Consider the following 17,705-nt stretch of genomic DNA (forward strand, 5'->3'; position numbering starts at 1 on the left):
TAATTAGATGAACAGGATTGAAGATGATTTCTCTAGATTCCACAATTTTTCTCTCTACTTCGTCACTGCAACGGAAGATGTTAGTAGATTTTCCCAGCAGACTTTGTGACTTTGTTTTTCATCATTAGGATTAGCCAAGAAAAGGATATGACTTGATAATGCACTTGCTGGCTGTCTCTTGTAAGTAATGTCTCTCATGTGTTCTTCCATACGCAATTCGACAGATTTCTCTATCTGCCCAAAATAAGGAATATCGCAATCACATAATATTTTATATACACCAGGGTATTTGAGTTGATGATGTCAAGGTTTTGGGTGGCTAATTAAGGAACGGATCTTTGGAAGTGGAGTGAACAAGGTTCTGATATTGTATTTTCTTAGAACTTTTGCTAATTTATGTGAAACAGTACTTATGTAAGGAATAGATATATTGCCTTTGAATCTATTTGTTTCTTCTGAGTGATGTCTAGGAGGATTAAGAAGGAATTTGTCAATGATTTTCTTGGAATATCCATTAACTTCGAAAGAAGTTTTCAGATGGTTTATTTCTGTAAGAAGTTCATTTCGAAGTTAATGGATATTCCAATAAAATCATTGACAAATTCCTTCTTAATCCTCCTAGACATCACTCAGAAGAAACGAATATATATTTTTAGTTTACCAGAAGAGCGAGTCAGTTTGACATCAAGAAAAGGCAAGGAATTATCCGCTGCAAGCTCAGCAGTAAACTTAATACTTTGATGTCGGCTATTGAGATGTTCGAGGAAAACCATAAGGGATTCATATCCATGGTTCCAAACAATGAAGACATCATCCACATAACATTTCCAAACTTTAGGTATTAAAATAAAGGAAGAGATAGCCTTGGTTTCAAAATCTTCTAAGTAAATATTTGCGAGAACAGGAGATAAAGGATTACCCATAGCCAGTCCATGATTTTGTTTGTATATATTATCTTGAAATTTTAAGTAATCGGACCAGATGCAATGTGTAAGCAAGGCTAACATTTTTTTTTTTGGATAACTTGTCCTTGAGTAATGTTAGGACTTCATCTGTTGGGACATTAGTGAACAAAGAAGTTATGTCCAAGCTAGCCATGATGTCATTTTCATCAACTGTAATATCCTTGATGTATGTAACAACATACATCAAGGATATTACAGACATAAATGTAACACCTCTAGGAACTTCGAAAAATTCCAAGAGCTGTTACATTTTATTCACGATGTTGAAATGCACCCATGGAGTCTTTTCATTTTCGTGTAATCAGCACAATCTGAACATCCAGGTGGTTTTCTTTTTGCAACTCCAACACTTAACTGAAATCATTTTGAGTAGTTCACGAAGAATACTAAGATATTAGTAGAGATAAAAAAATACATTTATTGCTAAATGTCGATGCTATTAAAAAGAAGTTTACAGTGAAAGCTAAAACTGTGAAAACTGAAAAATGTCCAAAAAGCTAACAATCGCATGTCATACAGACCTGCAAATTTCCTTTTAATTTTTCAAAGCAGTCTATAAAAGAATGTACAAAAGAGAAAGGACAGATAGTAGTGCATAAATAGAGAGAGTACCGATTTCACTTTTACCTCAATGAATAAAAGAAACAAAAGAAAATATTGATAAATGAAGGATTAGTGAAAGAACCGGGATAGCCTTCGTTCGTCTGAACAAATTCATAGCAAACAGAAGCTTTACACTAGAAGCACTTGTAAGTAGAAAGCTAAGTCAAAGGTCATTACATTTTAGACACATTTAAAAGACGAAATGAAGAAGAAATAACTCCGTGGTGAATTAAGTCGTGGTTAAATTAGGATAGAATTTCCTCTCGTATGTTATTTCTCTTAATAATGGTTGATTTTATGTACCACTGTACACTCCCATGTTCAGATACAGAATATGGAAAAATATTATGCATATTATGCATATTCAAATGTGATGAATTACGTAAAATAACTTTTATTTACAATCAACTTTTAGAAAATGATTGGCGAAGTCGAGTGGTATCCATTTGGTCGGGTAGACCAGAGTTAGATTTTCGTCCCATTACCAAAATGACATTTAGGACTTTTCAAGTAAACGTGGGTTAGCCTTTCATGCGAAAACGGAAACATTTTAGGAAAACGGAAGGGAATTACCCGTTAAGGGATATTTCGTTATTTTTATTCGTGTAGGGAAGAAAAAGAAGACAAAGTATATTATTTTAGTTTTGCGGATTTCGTTCTTTTAAGAAGAACGAATTCAACACAGAGTACAATGATGACACTGTTGTGTTTCTATACTGCTAACCGCAATGGTGTTCTTCAAAGGTTCTCTATAGAATCTTTGAAGAAAACCTCATTAAAATCTAATCGGTCACCTGACCCAGTGTTCGATGTGCTGTGTTTAAGCCTTAAGGAAAAGACACAGCAAATATTATTTGAATATGTTTTGTCATGATGAGAAGATCTTATCTGGAACAAAATGTGAGTGCAGGATGTGTTCTCTCTTTTGTTAACTAGTTATTCCATACTAAACTGGTTTATTCTAACAGTTATGAAAAAAGTAACGAGCTTGCATTCTCTCCTGATATATTTATAGACAATACCGAACTTCGTCTATATTTCGTATTGCTCAGCATCTTTCAGGATTGCTTTCCGTCACTGTGTATGATGATCCATCGAGTCGTTTCCGACTCCTGGCGACTCCACGGACATACACTCTCCATTCCGATCTGTCCCTGACCATGTCTTTCAGAACCTCCAAAGTACACTCCAGTTGCTTCTTTAACTCCATCCACCCATCTAATTCTTGGTCTTCCTCTTCTCTTGCTTCCATCAACTTTAGCAAGCATCATCATCGACTGTCATTTGCTCGGATAATATGTCCGAAGTATGACAATTTTTGCTTGATGATCATAGCTTGAAGAGAGCAAGCTGGCTTTATTCTGTCTATCACTGATTTATTGGTTTGCTTTGCAGTCTACGGTATTCTTGGTACGAGTCTCCAAACCCATAATTTAAATGCATCTATCTTCCTTCTTTCACTTTTTCTTAGGGTCCAACTTTCACATCCATACAGCACCACAGGGAATACCATTGCCTTCCCGATTCTGATTTTTGTTGTGAGGTTAATATCTTCATCTTTAAAGATCTTGCTTAAATTTGTCATTGTTTTCTTTCCGATTAATAATCTTCTTCTAACTTCTTCAGTACGATAACCATCTTTATCAATTCAGGATCATAGGAACACAAAATTGTTAACTGCTCATATTTTCTCCCCATCTACTTCAAACTCATTAAGTTCACCTGTTGCCATAACTTTCATCTTTTTGAGGTTAAGTTTAAGACCATATCACTTTCGTCTTTAACTTTCATAATAGGTTCCTTCAAATCTTCTTTATATTATGCTAGCAAGGTGGTATCATCTGCATACCTCAAATTATTAATATTTTTTCCACCAATTTCAATTCCAACTGAAGACTTCTCCAAGCCTGCCATTCTTAAAATTTATGCATTGTACAAGTTAAACAGCTATGGAAATAAAATACACCCTTGTCGCACCCCTTTACCTATTGTGAAATACTCAGTTTCTCCAAGATCTGTTCGGACAGTAGCTTCTTGTTCATAATAAAGATTCCTCAGAAAGATAATGAAATGCTCTGAGACTCCCATTGTTCTTAACACATTCCACAGTTTCACATGATCTACAGAGTCAAAAGCCTTGCTATAGTCAAGGAAACAAAGATACACATTCTTTTGATATTCCTGTGCTCTTTCTATTATCCACCTCACATTGGCGATTTGATCTCTTGTTCCTCTGCCTTTTTGAAATCCTGCTGTTCATCTGGCATTTCTCTCTTCATAAATGGTTCCAGTCTTTTCTGAATGATCTTAAGTCAAACTTTACTTGCATGAAAAACCAGTGCTATAGTTCTGTAATTTTCGCACTCTCTTGCATCGCCGTTCTTCAATAAAGGTATATAATCTGATTTTTTCATTCCCTAGGCCATGCAGTTGTAATCCAAATTCGCTGATATAGAGCTGTTAAAATTTTAACTACCTCTTCTCCGAGAGCTTTGAGCAGCTCAATGGGTATTCCATCTCCTCCTGGTGCTTTCGTACTGGATATCTGTTGCAGTGCCCACCTCATTTCACTCTTCACTGGTACTGGTTCCTGTGTATAAATCTGCTCTTCAAATTTCTCAGTAATTTTGGAGTCCTTTCTGTAAAGGTCTTCTGTATACGCTTTCCACCTTTCTTTGATGTCTGCAGCTTCTGTAAGATAGCCTTTGTGTTTACGTTTCAATATTGTCACCTTGGCACTAAACTTCCCTGTTAGTTCTCCGATGTTTTTGAAAAGATCTCTTGTTTTTCCTTTCTAGTTTTGGTCTTCTATTTGTTGGCATTCCTGGTTGAAGTATTTGTCATTGTCACTTCTGGCTTGTCGTTGAAACTCTGTATTCAAATGGCGTACTTCCTGTAAATTTCATGTGGCCTTCATTTTCCTCCTTTCCTGAGAAGTTTTGATGGCAACTTCTGACAGCCATTTGGACTTCTTACAAACTGTTGGAATATTCTTCTTTGCTTCTGTTTTAATTATATCTTTAATATCTTCCCATAGTTCATCTGGTTCTCTTTCACACAAATTGAGTGTGCTGAATTGAGTGTGCTGAATCTGTTCTGTATGCTAATATTGTATTCAGCTGGTATATTTCCAAGATCATATCTGATAGACATTTGTGGTGTTTTCAGTTTCCATAGTTTCGCATGTATCGTAGCCACTAATAATTCATGGTTTGTTCCACAGTCTGCACCTGGAAAAGTGTTGACAGACTGAATTGCACTTCTTCATCTTCTTTGTCCAAGTATACAGTCAATATGATTTCTGTGTTGTCCATCAGGTGATACCTATGTGTACAATCTTCTTTTGCTGTTTAAAGCAGGTGTTAGCAACAAACAAAGAATTCTCTGCACAAAACTCAATCAGTCTCTTCCCTGCAGTGTTACGAATACCTAAACCAAAACGACCTGTAATTCCTTGTTCCTCAGTATCTCCCACTTTTGCATTCCAATCTCCAATAAGTAGCCATAAATCTCGCTTTGGTGCTGCATCTATCACTTCTTGTAACTTGCCATAAAATTCTTCAATGTCTTCTTCTGATGCCTCTGTAGTAACTGCATAAACCTGAATGATGGTCATATTTATTGGATGTCCACTCACTCTGAGAGAAATGATTCTGTCACTCACTGGATTATAACCCAATACATACCTAGCCATCTTTTTCCTGGGTAAGAAAGATACTCAATTTTTTTCGACTTGTCGCATGTCCTGAGTAATACGCCATATGGTCCCCTGACTGAAAATGGCCCATTCTTATCCATCTAAATTCACTTATTCCCAATATATCCAGCTTCTTTCGCTCCATTTTCTTTATTATTTCCAGTTAACCTTGGTTCATACTTCTAACATTCTAAGTTCCAATCCTGTGGTTTTTTATGAAACAGGGAGCCTTCCTTTTCCAACCAGCAACATCCGTGACCGAGCTTCCTTCCAGGTTTGATCCGGACACATCATAAAAACTAATTCTGCTTGTGGAAGCCCTCTGTTCTTTCCCAGTTGCATGTTGGATGCCTTCAGGCCCGGGGGTCTTACCATCCAGCACCATATCGTACTTTCCCATTTTTGGCATGTTCGTGAAATGTTTTTGGCAAGGTACAGAAGTGGTTTGCCATTGCCTTCCTCTGTTACTAGGAATGTGTTTTATTTTAAAGCAGTTCCATATTAAAGTCAGTTTTATATTAGAGCCAAATCTTTCTTGTATGGGACGTCGATGATTATCAGTCACGTTTAATCTTTGAATAATTTCGCAGACGGTTTTCATTATTAAAAAAGAGGAAAAAATGAATGATATTCGCCTCACAACACACAACTTTTCAAAAGATCTGTCATTTTCGTCTTTCTCGTCCTTTAGTCTGTTGACAAATTTAAGTGCATGTTATTGAAACTGTATTTTAGCATAGACGTCGGAGTTAATTATATTTTTATTTCATTTATTGGGGAATAGTGTCAGTGTTTTTTTACAGACGTGTAAAGAAAAGCTAAACGCTTCAGCTGTTAAATATCGTACCAGCTGCTGAGAGATAATTTCAGTATGCTACCTGGATATTGAGTAGCAACGAGCATCAGTCATGAAGTTTCAACTAAAAACCTAAACTGATGCATTTATTCCCAAATATTTTGAATTTAAAAACAATCCTAATCAATATTTCAATACAAAGCATTGTATGATAATCCGAACATCTTTCAGTCTCTCTTTCCGTTACTTGCAAAGCCAAATCTTTCTGGTAAAGGATGTTTCAACAATAGGTAGAAACACAATTCGAAAACCTTCCTATAGAATCTAAAATGAAACCTTTTTCAAGCCACGTTTAGCTTTCAATCATTTGGGTCTTTATTTCACACAGATAGAAGAAAAAATGTTAACTCTTGACTGGTGGGAAGCACTGAAAACTAAGCAGTTCTTCATATGGATGCCGGTTGAAAAATCTGGGAATCTTTAAGCTAGTTCATTTCCAGATTGGTTTGAAATAATTAGTCAGATTTCGAATCACGTGGAATTATAGCACGCGGGTTTCTTGGAGAGCTTTATTTATTTGCAAAATATGCATAGTAAGAGAGTGGTGGCTAGAAATTGTTGTGTACAGTCTTGACAGAGAAGGCATGGAGCAATAGAGATGACAAGTGAATAAATATATTCACAGGTCAATAAATATACTCGTATTACAAAGCGGCAGGAGTGGAAGCAACTGTCAACTTTTAGGTGAGGAAAATTTTCTGTGGTGACATTTGGATATGATAACCAGTTGTCAGCATCATTACTTCGGAGGATTTCACAGTGTAGAGAGGTAGATGAAATAAATTGTGGTTCCTGCGAACCATAATTTATTTTCCTTCACGGGAAATACTTAACTTAACTTGTAATTGTTAAATACGTAACAATTAAAAGACACCTGAAATTGCCAGCATGCTATTTCTCTCTTTATCCTTCAGCTTCTGGTGCATCAGGATTTAAAGCAGCTTTCAGAAGGAGAGGAGGAGGAAAAGATAATATTTCGATGAAAATATTCTCCCTAACAAGATTGTTTGTAACTTATCAGCAGACGTTCCATCCGAAACTGCTGGTTCTTGTCTTCACCAAAGAGCTTAAAGTCATTTTCCTGAAATAAATTTATTTGTTCTTAATAGAAACAGAAATTAAAATAATTTAAGTATTGGTCGGTGTTATAATATTTTAGCTTCGCATTTTAAATAACAATTTTTAAACAATTGACGAGTAACAGAAGTTTAAGCAAATTTAAATAAAAAATCGCTTTTATAGTCCTCCGACTTAAAATATCGAATATATAAGACTAGAAAGTTTCATAAGGAATTTTCAACTCTGGGTTAGTTGGGTTGATGTGGAAGTTGGTGGATGGATTTTTCCCTTTTCCCATTATCACTGGCCGTTGTACAAAACTTGCGTACCTCGAGAAATTACTAGGAAAAGTTTCGTTACTATAATAATAGCATTATTTTCTATGTAAAATCAATGAATTTGGAACTTCTCTGGGAGATGGACCAAGTCCTTCACTCTTCATCCCTTCATCTAAAATTAGATGAAGGGATGAAGGGGATTATTGCATGAGGGGTATTATTATGGGTAATTTACCCGCTCATTAAATAAAAGATAATTCAATTGCCAGTATGAGCAAAATCTATTGTATTTCCTGGCGTTTTAAACCTCTCGTAAAAGGTTAGGCAGGATTGAGGTACTCTGCGTTTTGCATCAGTAGTTGCTATGTAATTAAATTGCTTTCATGATTTTTCGGTCGTGAAAATTTATTCAAATCGGCCATTTATAAAAATAAACCAAAAAAATTCCTTTTCAAAAAATTAGAAGTATTAGCTTTAGCTTATTAAAAGAAGACAAATTATGGACTTTTGATAGTACAAAAGACACAAAAAGAAATCTAATATATATATATATATATATATAACTTCGTATAACTTGCCTTAGTATGTATCCCATAATGCAAACCAAAGCGCACCCTCCCCTTTCAGGTGTTTATAATGCAATGCATAATGGGAAGGGCCACTACCCAAACCGGTTTCGACCTTTATTGAGGTCTCATCAGTGGGAGCCTGATCCATGCGTGTGTGTGTGTTGGAGGGGGGGGGGATTTGTGTGCCATGTATGAGCATGAAGAATGGAAGAAAGGAAGAATCTGTTCACATTTTGCTTGAACAGCTGAGGATAATAATCTTTCAGGAAGGCAGAGTGGAGGAGACTTCCAAAGGACAAAGTAGGTGGAATGGAAAGATGATGGTATTTTCGTATGCGTATTACCGGCAGTAGAAAAATCGTGTGATAAATCACTTGCATTGTTTATGTTCAGACTAATTTTCACTGTATGATAAAACAGACATTAACTCGATACTTTGCCCACACTTGTCAAAAATGACTATTAAATAGCAAGTCAGAAAGCGCTAACCACAGTAAAATTGGTTCACTCTGTATTGCAAGCCAAACGTCTAACGTCAACAAAGATGGCATAATAATCTTGATTTTTTAAATGAAATTAATCTACACATAACACCAACTGTTTGATAACATTAACGCAAATCTCACTCCAAGTGTGAAATATTATGATTTACGCGATAAATATTGTGGTTATAGGCAGAGCTCCAGAAATCCACTCTCCCAAACGTTACCAAACTAAACGCATTGAACATATCTTATTTTAAGTTTTAAAAGAGGTAAACCGTGAGTAGACATATCGGTACACGATAAATAACGGAAAAATCTCACGTAGAAAGATTATTTATTAGTATAATTTTCGCCTGTGTGTCACAGGCATCTTCAGTACATTAAGCTCAAAATTAAACACTAACAATTCCAAAAAGCGCCACCTAAATAGCTGGTGTAAGATAACTAAAAAGGTTCAATAACTTTCCTAAAAAAAAAAAAAATTAATACAATAAAAAATTAGGAAAGATTAGCTGATTTGTAAAGTACTATCTCCCATAAAGGGGATAGACGTAAGCTGTCGGATCTGTTAAGTTAGGAGAATAAAGTAGAGATTCACATGTTTCTTTATAAAGGCGTTCCATGAGAAACTGACTTTTGTGAAGAACTCTTGCCTTTCTCCAATGAACTCTGTGTCTAGTGAAGATGGCATGTTCAGAAAGTCCAGACTTTTCAGGTTTAAAGTATTCAATATAAGATTGGTGTTCTTCTAGCCGAATAGAGGCGGATCTTCCCGTTTGTCCGAAATAAGATAATCCACAAGAGCACGGAATCTGGTAGACACCTGGATGATTAAGATGTGGAAGCTTGTCCTTAGGAGAAGTGAGAAAGGTGGAGATTTTTCTAAACGGTCGAAAGGCAACAAAAATATTCAGTGGTTTTAAAACTTTTGCTATACGTTCACTGATGCCTTGCACATAAGGGATAGTAATGCGCGTTATTTCTTCTGTGTTTGAAGAGGAAGACATATTAAAACTGCTCAAAGTTCTTTTAATGAAGCAATTCTTATAACCATTAGATAGAAAGGATGAAGTTATGTATTGTAGTTCTTTCTGTAAAAGATCGTCTGTAGAACAAAAGGAGTGGGCCGGATGAACCAGTGTTTTAATAGTTCCTGCCTTTTGACTGATATCATGATCAGTTTAGATGTTTCTTTATTTACAAATGTGCCACTTTCGGAAAGTATTGAATTACTACAACAGGAATTTCCTTCGGACATTGTAAACGTATTTGATTTTGTAATAAATTCTGGTTATTTTTCCTTTAAAAATAAGTTGTATCAACAAATTGAAGGAACAGCAGTGGGTAATCCTCTTTCTCCTGCTATCTCCAATTTCTTTATGGAACATTTTGAACAACGTATCTTTGACAATATTTCTCCCAGACCTACGCATTGGTTCAGATATGTCGATGACATTTTTGCTGTATGGAATGGCTCTTCTGATGAACTTCAACAATTTCTCACTAAGTTAAACGCATTTCATCCTAGGATCAAGTTTACCGTAGAAGTAGAATCAAATAAGCAGTTAGCCTTTTTAGATCTTCTAATTCTTCGCCAACCAGAGGGTAACCTACATTTCTCAGTTTATAGAAAGAAGACTCATACAGGCCATTATATCCATGCGGAATCTCATCACCATCCCAGTCAAAAGGCAGGAAATATTAAAACACTGGTTCATCGGGCCCACTCCTTTTGTTCTACAGACGATCTCTTACAGAAAGAACTACAATATAACTTCTTCCTTTCTATCTAATGGTTATAAGAATTGCTTCATTAAAAGAACTTTGAGTAGTTTTAATGCCTTCCTCTTCAAACACAGAGGAAATAACGCGCATTACTATCCCTTATGTACAAGGCATCAGTGAACGTATAGCAAAAGTTTTAAAACCACTGAATATTTTTGTTGCCTTTCGACCGTTTAGAAAAATCTCCACCTTTCTCACTTCTCCTAAGGACAAACTTCCACATCTTAATCATCCGGGTGTCTACCAGATTCCGTGCTCTTGTGGATTATCTTATCTCGGACAAACGGGAAGATCCGCCTCTATTCGGCTAGAAGAACACCAATCTTATATTGAATACTTTAAACCTGAAAAGTCTGGACTTTCTGAACATGCCATCTTCACTAGACACAGAGTTCATTGGAGAAAGACAAGAGTTCTTCACAAAAGTCAGTTTCTCATGGAACGCCTTTATAAAGAAACATGTGAATCTCTACTTCATTCTCCTAACTTAAACAGATCCGACAGCTTACGTCTATCTCCTTTATGGGAGATAGTACTTTACAAATCAGCTAATCTTTCCTAACTTTTTATTGTATTATTATTATTATTATTATTATTATTATTTTATTATTTTTTTTTTAGGAAAGTTATTGACCTTTTTAGTTATCTTACACCAGCTACTTAGGTGGCGCTTTTTGGAATTATCAGTTAGTGTTTAATTTTGAGCTTAATGTACTGAAGATGCCTGTGACACACAGGCGAAAATTATACTAATAAAGAATCTTTCTACTTGTGTTTTTTCCGTTATTTATTGTGTACCGATATCTTATTTTACTTGCATAATTTACAGCTTTTTTTTTTTTTTTTCATTTTAAAGTCTGTCCTGTTCACTGTCAAGTTATTTGATCAAGACAATTTGCCAGTGAATTTATTAAAGAAGGTTTTATTTCCAACGTCATGTAATTATGAAAGAATTAACTTATTAAATTAATTCAGTCAGTATTGAAATAACGTGTCAGTACTTGCTGATGTTATCAAATCAAGAATTAGTTAAGGAAATCGAAGACTACAGTAGACTTCGATTTCACAGCTATCTGAAGTGAGGATTAACAGATGCATTATGTAAGACAGATAGATAAAATCGGAATAAAGAGGTATATTACTGTCATTCTGCTGCAAGCTTCAAGGTACTTGGATACAGATTAGAGAGTGAAGTGAAAACAGTTATACTTGCCTCTCTGTCTCTTAATGGGATACTCCCTTTCAGAACAGGAAACAAAATCTGTAATAAATTTTAGTATCTTAACGACAAAGCTACTGACGTGAATTCAATAGCGTAGTCATGAAGCTGGAAGTAAGTCCTGGACCTTACATTTCTTAGGAATAATTATAAATGGTTAGTAGGCACTGAAACAGATCAAGCAGGTAATATGTTTCAGTTTCAACATACGTTCCCTATGTTGAAACTGAAACAGTATCAAAAGCGTATATACCGTTTAACATAATTCCCCCAAAAGACAAAGAACTGGGAAAAGTAGCAGCCATTTTGCAAACAAAATTCCTAAAATATCGGCATTTAGTATGGCGGGTTTCTCCAAGTGCATTTGGAGAAAATAGACAATGGAGAAGAGGATGGGGCTGCAACATCAAAAGGCTTCGTAAGGAAAATGAAGACATATACTGGTATTTAGATAATGCGTGAAGAGAGCTCTTCCGATGTTTGAATGAGAAAATCTGATAGATGAAGGAATACGTTTATTCAAAAGCTGTCTCAGATTTACCCCTAATATCCGAAGGATTTGAGGAAAGAAGGAAGTAAGACTTTAGGTAAATATTTCAGCAAATATTTTGCCGATAATGAAGCAACAATTTCAGTAAATTTGGTGAACGAGTGCTGCTGAGTTTACAGTTGTGGGAAGCATTTAAACATTCAAAATCTTTTGGAAGAACAATGAGTAATAGCAGGTTACTATTTCTCTCAACACTGCTTGCCAGTACTGTATACCAGCAAGAACATCGTCATTTGAACGAGGATTTAGTCAAAGAATCTTTACATACAACATGGAACACAGCAACTCTAGTACAAAAGTCATACTTGCTTCTTATCACAAAAGTCATCTAATCTAAAAAATTCCTAACACATTTATCAAGAAAATTTGAAATGTACAACACATCTTGCTACCATAAGATTATACTTCTGTTTAATTAGATACATAAAGAATCTAATGAAGAAAAGATGGCAATCACTGCAATAAATATCTTGCATACTTAGGAGTCAAATCTTCTTCTCTAAAAGAAGACATGATTCGAAAGACGTTAATCTCGCCAACCAAAAAGAAACTGCAATGCAATGTGTGTGCAATAAAATTAAATGAGAGTTCATATAACGTCGACCGAAATGATGTAATAAAATTACCTGGTTCAATGTCACATTGTCCACAAGCAGTTAACCAGGGTCTGCAGCGGATAACCTCGAGACAAACAATTTCCTCACGCGTTGGACGAGTATTCAAGTTGCTACTGCATTATTATCATATATTTCTATTTTCATTCCAATATTGATCGCAATTTTCTTCTTTCACCTTATTCCATTTACAGAGGAAACTCTAAAGTTATTTGAAACTAACTGATGAACTATTTAAAGCTCTCAATGTAATAACAATGCCCATACGCATACACGAAAAAATTCTTACATGACGCGCCAGATTTCTCCGCAACCAGGCTGAAAGAAACATATGACTAGAGTGCCGCCTGGTGTAGCACGCTGAAGCCAAACTTATAATTTCTCCCGAAATGCGGAAGCATAATATCTTATCCATCTTACTCAACCAAACAAGCAAATCTATTTTAATCTATAAAGAGACAATTACGAACGATCGTCTGTAATTTTAAACATTCAACTCAATGGAATGCACGTAGACTTAAATATGTGTGCTGATAATTTTAAGTCCACTCAGGATTCAATGTTTTGGGGTGTCTTCACTTCTGGGGGATAAAAAATTAATTATTCGGCATATATAAGTCAAACAACGAAGCAGGGTTCAAACAGAATTTATGTACATTTAAATCCACTCTTATGTAAAAAAACTCATCCATTTTAAGAACAACCTAAGAGAATACTGTTTGATATCTCAGTGTCCTCTATGTTAATTCATTAATATAGAAGATTAGGTGCTTCACGATATTTTTTGTGTCATTCTAATCTTTATCGTTTCATGCAATAAAAACAAACAAGGTAAAAATATTGATCTCACAAGCGAGTACAGGATTCATTGCCATTTATCTTGGAAATGAGTCTTTGGACTGCTTGGAGTTGTCACGAAATAATAATAATAATAACAAAAAATCCTTCATAGTTACGGAATTTCCTGTAATTTTTCTTTTATAGTGAACACTCAAATGTTTATCGAAATATTTTTTTTTTCAAACCTAATGACAATAATATTATATGTCCTACTGTTCAAACTGTCACTTTTCGTAAAATAGTACTTTTTCACATCGGCATTTAATATTCCTTCTCTCCCCTTTACATCCACTTTTTAAACCCCTTTTCTCCTCTCGCATAGATGGCGTATTCGAATTACATGGAAAGCATACTCTATAAGATTCTGATTTAAAAACACAGAAGAAAGATTATATTATTTAAATGGCAGTTGATTAATTCAGTATTTTCTTATGTGCACACTTGTAACATACACACACGACTCACTTGATTAGCAGGTCATTCTCATTTATTATTATTATTAAGTCCGCAGGATCTTCCTCAGCCATAGCCAATTAGCCGGTCTTGGGCATGAACAGCAGGGTTTTACCCCCAGTTTATCTGGGATTTTTCATCCCGTAAGCAGGTAAACCGGCCCCGTGAACACACACGGATACAGTCAGGAATACTTAAGACAATCCCTCCAGCCATCGGTCTGAATTGTCAGCTATGCGGGTCCCGAGCCGGGTTGAAAAGAGGGGGGGGGGGGAGATTGTCGTGGTGTCGTACTTCCCCGTAAAAGGTGCTCACGGCCGTTGAATCACCATACGAAATGAATAAATGAATTATTATTATTAATATTATTATTATTACAGACAACTCCAGGGAGTCTTTAAACTCAATGCGAGAATCCTTAAACATCATGTCAAGAACCATCTAACATTTGCGCAGTATCTATCATACTTTTGCATTGAACTCATTCACAGTCATGGCATACGCAACAGACTGTGGGAACCTATTCCACTCATTCACTACTCTCCAACCAAAAAACCTAGTACTAACACCCTTGGTAAACTACACACTTACTCAGTTTCCATGGATGGTCCCTCATTCTCCCACCTGCAACTCCTGTTCTGAAAAATTTCCTATGAATTAATCTAGTAAAAATTACTCAGTAACCTGGTACCATCTTGGTCACTCGCCTCTGGATCTTCTCCACCTCCTGCTCATCATCATGAATAAACCCTGTCGCCCAGATCTACACGCAGTAGTCATGATGGGTCTTATCAAGGCTCTATAAAGAGGAACAATAACTTGCTTGTCTCTTCTCGTCAAAGTATTCAGTAACCAAGCTATCTGACGAGCTGCTTAAGCCACTTTTGCTATGTGTTCCCTTAAAACTGTAACTCCGTATCCATTAACACTCCCAAGTTTCTGGCTTCGTCAATTTCCTGGAGTACAGTTCCATGAATGTGGTACAGAGTTGGCGATCTTTTCACCCCAATATGCATAACCTTACACTTTACCACTTGAAACTGATATCTATTCTCCGTTGCTCACTCTGCCAATCTATCCAAATCATCCTGGAAACTTTTGACATCATCTGTATTAACTATTGCTCTACCGAATAGACTGTGCATCATCTGCAAATAACTGAACAGTTCCTCTCAGATCCTTTCCTATATCGTTAATGAACAAATTAAATAGTAGCGTTCCAAGAACAGAACCCTGCATCACGCCACTAGTGACAAGCATACTTTTGGACTGCTAATAAACTACTCTCTGATATCTCTCCATCAACAGCCCTCCTATCCATCTCACCGACCCTATATCCATCCCCATGTGCTGCAGCGTAATTATTTATGGGAAAGCTATTTTAGATATGCGAAAATTTCATTAAATACCAACAGTAGAGACACAGTTCTATAAATTTTATAAATGTACATTCTAATTCTCAATAATCCACCCGAAATCGATTCGTGATAAAAGGTTATAAAACAGATTACGCCAAGTATTCAGTGAAGTGTTCGATTGTCCTGTCAGATTTCTTTCTTTATGTGAAAAGTAACGTAAGAACCATTTAAAACCGAAATAAATATTCATTTTAAGATTTATTTTATTGTTCACAAAGATTAAAAAAAAAGTTACAAAAAGGTCACTTGGACACTTTTAGCAATTTATAACCATTGGTAAATTTACAGAGTAAAAATAATTACGTAATGCTCTATGTATAAAAAAGGAAGCGCTTCTATTTGTGTACCAAAACTGAAGCGAAATTTAAAACTTGAATGAGGAAAAACAAAAGTGAGCACTAACTAGGTGATCTGTGATTTTCATTGATCACTTCAATTCTTGATTTCATCTTGAAAATACATTTAAACCAACGTGCAAGTAAACAAACAATAATATGAATTTTTAGTTATATAACTGAAAGTTGAAAATAACTGAAAATTGTTATGCATCAATGCAAAAAAAGTGATTTAAATGAAAACAAATAAAGTTCAAACATAAATTGAACTTAATTTATGTTAAGTTCAATTTATTTCACTTTCATAGCTAAGAGTGAGAAAATGTTCTTTGGTGGTATAGAAGACTTCGTTTGGACAAAAATTCATTCGAGCAGGTGCTGCAGCGAAACGTTTTCCGCACGTCCTTGTGGGTTTCCATGTGACGTTTAAGGTAAAAAGCACGTGATAAATCTTTGTGGCAAACTTTGCACCGGAAAAGATCTTTCTTCACGTGCAACTTCAAATGCTGTCTGAGTCCGTCCTTCCTTGCGTAACTTCGAGGACAAATTTCACAGCGAAAGGTCTTTTGCAACTTCAGCTGGGGATGGGCTGTTCTACCTGGAGTTATTGAAAGTGAAGAATCGGAACCTAAAAATTAAAAAAAAAAAACATACTTCGTGAGGATGATTAATTATCGTCATTGATGCTAAATTCACAATAAAATTTCTTATTATCGAATAAGACTTTATTTCCGTAGTGATTTTGTCATTTATTGGTCGAAATATACCATCAGTCTCCTTCTCTGTAAATGGATTGCCTCGGTAATTGCATAAATATCGGTTTTCTTCAAAGAGACACTTCCTTGAATTTTGTACCTAAACTTAAAGCGACTTTCTTTAATAAAATTCAAATATACTAGTTTCTCATCGTCATCATTAATGGTTCCTTATAGGCTCTTAACCGTACATGACCTTGAAGTATTATCAGATTTCATAACCATTATTCTAGAATAAAGCGATTAACCCTATGCTTTTAAGTAAACGACGCATGCAAACTATGCTTTCTTATTTACATGCTTGTGGGATGAACATTACGAGATTCCCCAGAAAAAAGAAACAAAAAACTATCTCGTACAACTTTATCTAACTCGCATTCCTGTTGGTAATTACTAATAATTGTTCCTTGAATCCTAGACGTGAAACCAAGGACATCGTCGAAAACGATTGAACTACGACTTAGTGTTTCTACCTTGTGACTTAAATCAATCGCTATTAGGGGAGGTAACAAACTTGAAGAGATATTGAAAGAAGATTTAGAAAAATGCCGTAAGGTGATACAGACCCAGTATACCACCACAAAGGCAAGCGACGAAGTGGTTATACAGTACATGAACGGGTCAATGATCATTTAACGCTTCATCAAGAGAATGCAATATTGGCTGTTCATCTACATACTAGTCAGAAATCAAGATACCGTTTCTCAAAAGTAAATGAAGAATGCTAGTACGAATATGAAGTTTTAAAATGTATTTTCATTCCCTGCTATTTCTCCTCTTTTTGTTATGTTCTTAATCGGATCCTCCTGAAGGCATTTGTGATAATTGGGTAATGCACAAATCGAAAACCCCACTGAAATAAAGGAAAGAAAATTGTGGACATTTATATAACATGAATAATCCACTGGTTATGTTTGATTTTTTTTATTTATTTCTTTTTGCGGTTTTTAAATTCTGATTCTCGCGATTTGTGTTTCTTTGAAAGAAACAAAACACTAACCTACTTTGATGTTTTCATTTTTAACCTACGGAGTAGGTTAAAAATGAAAACATGATAACGCCTCAAATCTCCTTAAATCTCAAATTTCACTACTGGAAAAAAAGTAGCAATCTCCTATAGTTTTCACTGCTGGAAAAAAGTAGCACTGTGGACTGCTTCATCCCCTCACCAATTTGCTGTGCAGTATCATACGATGTCAATAAGAAAGCTTGACTGTTCCCTTT

Source organism: Typopeltis vanoorti, chromosome 2 (assembly GCF_054136105.1).
Source record: "Typopeltis vanoorti isolate ZY-2024b chromosome 2, IOZ_Tvanoo_1.0, whole genome shotgun sequence".
Classification (NCBI taxonomy): Eukaryota; Metazoa; Arthropoda; class Arachnida; order Uropygi; family Thelyphonidae; genus Typopeltis; species Typopeltis vanoorti.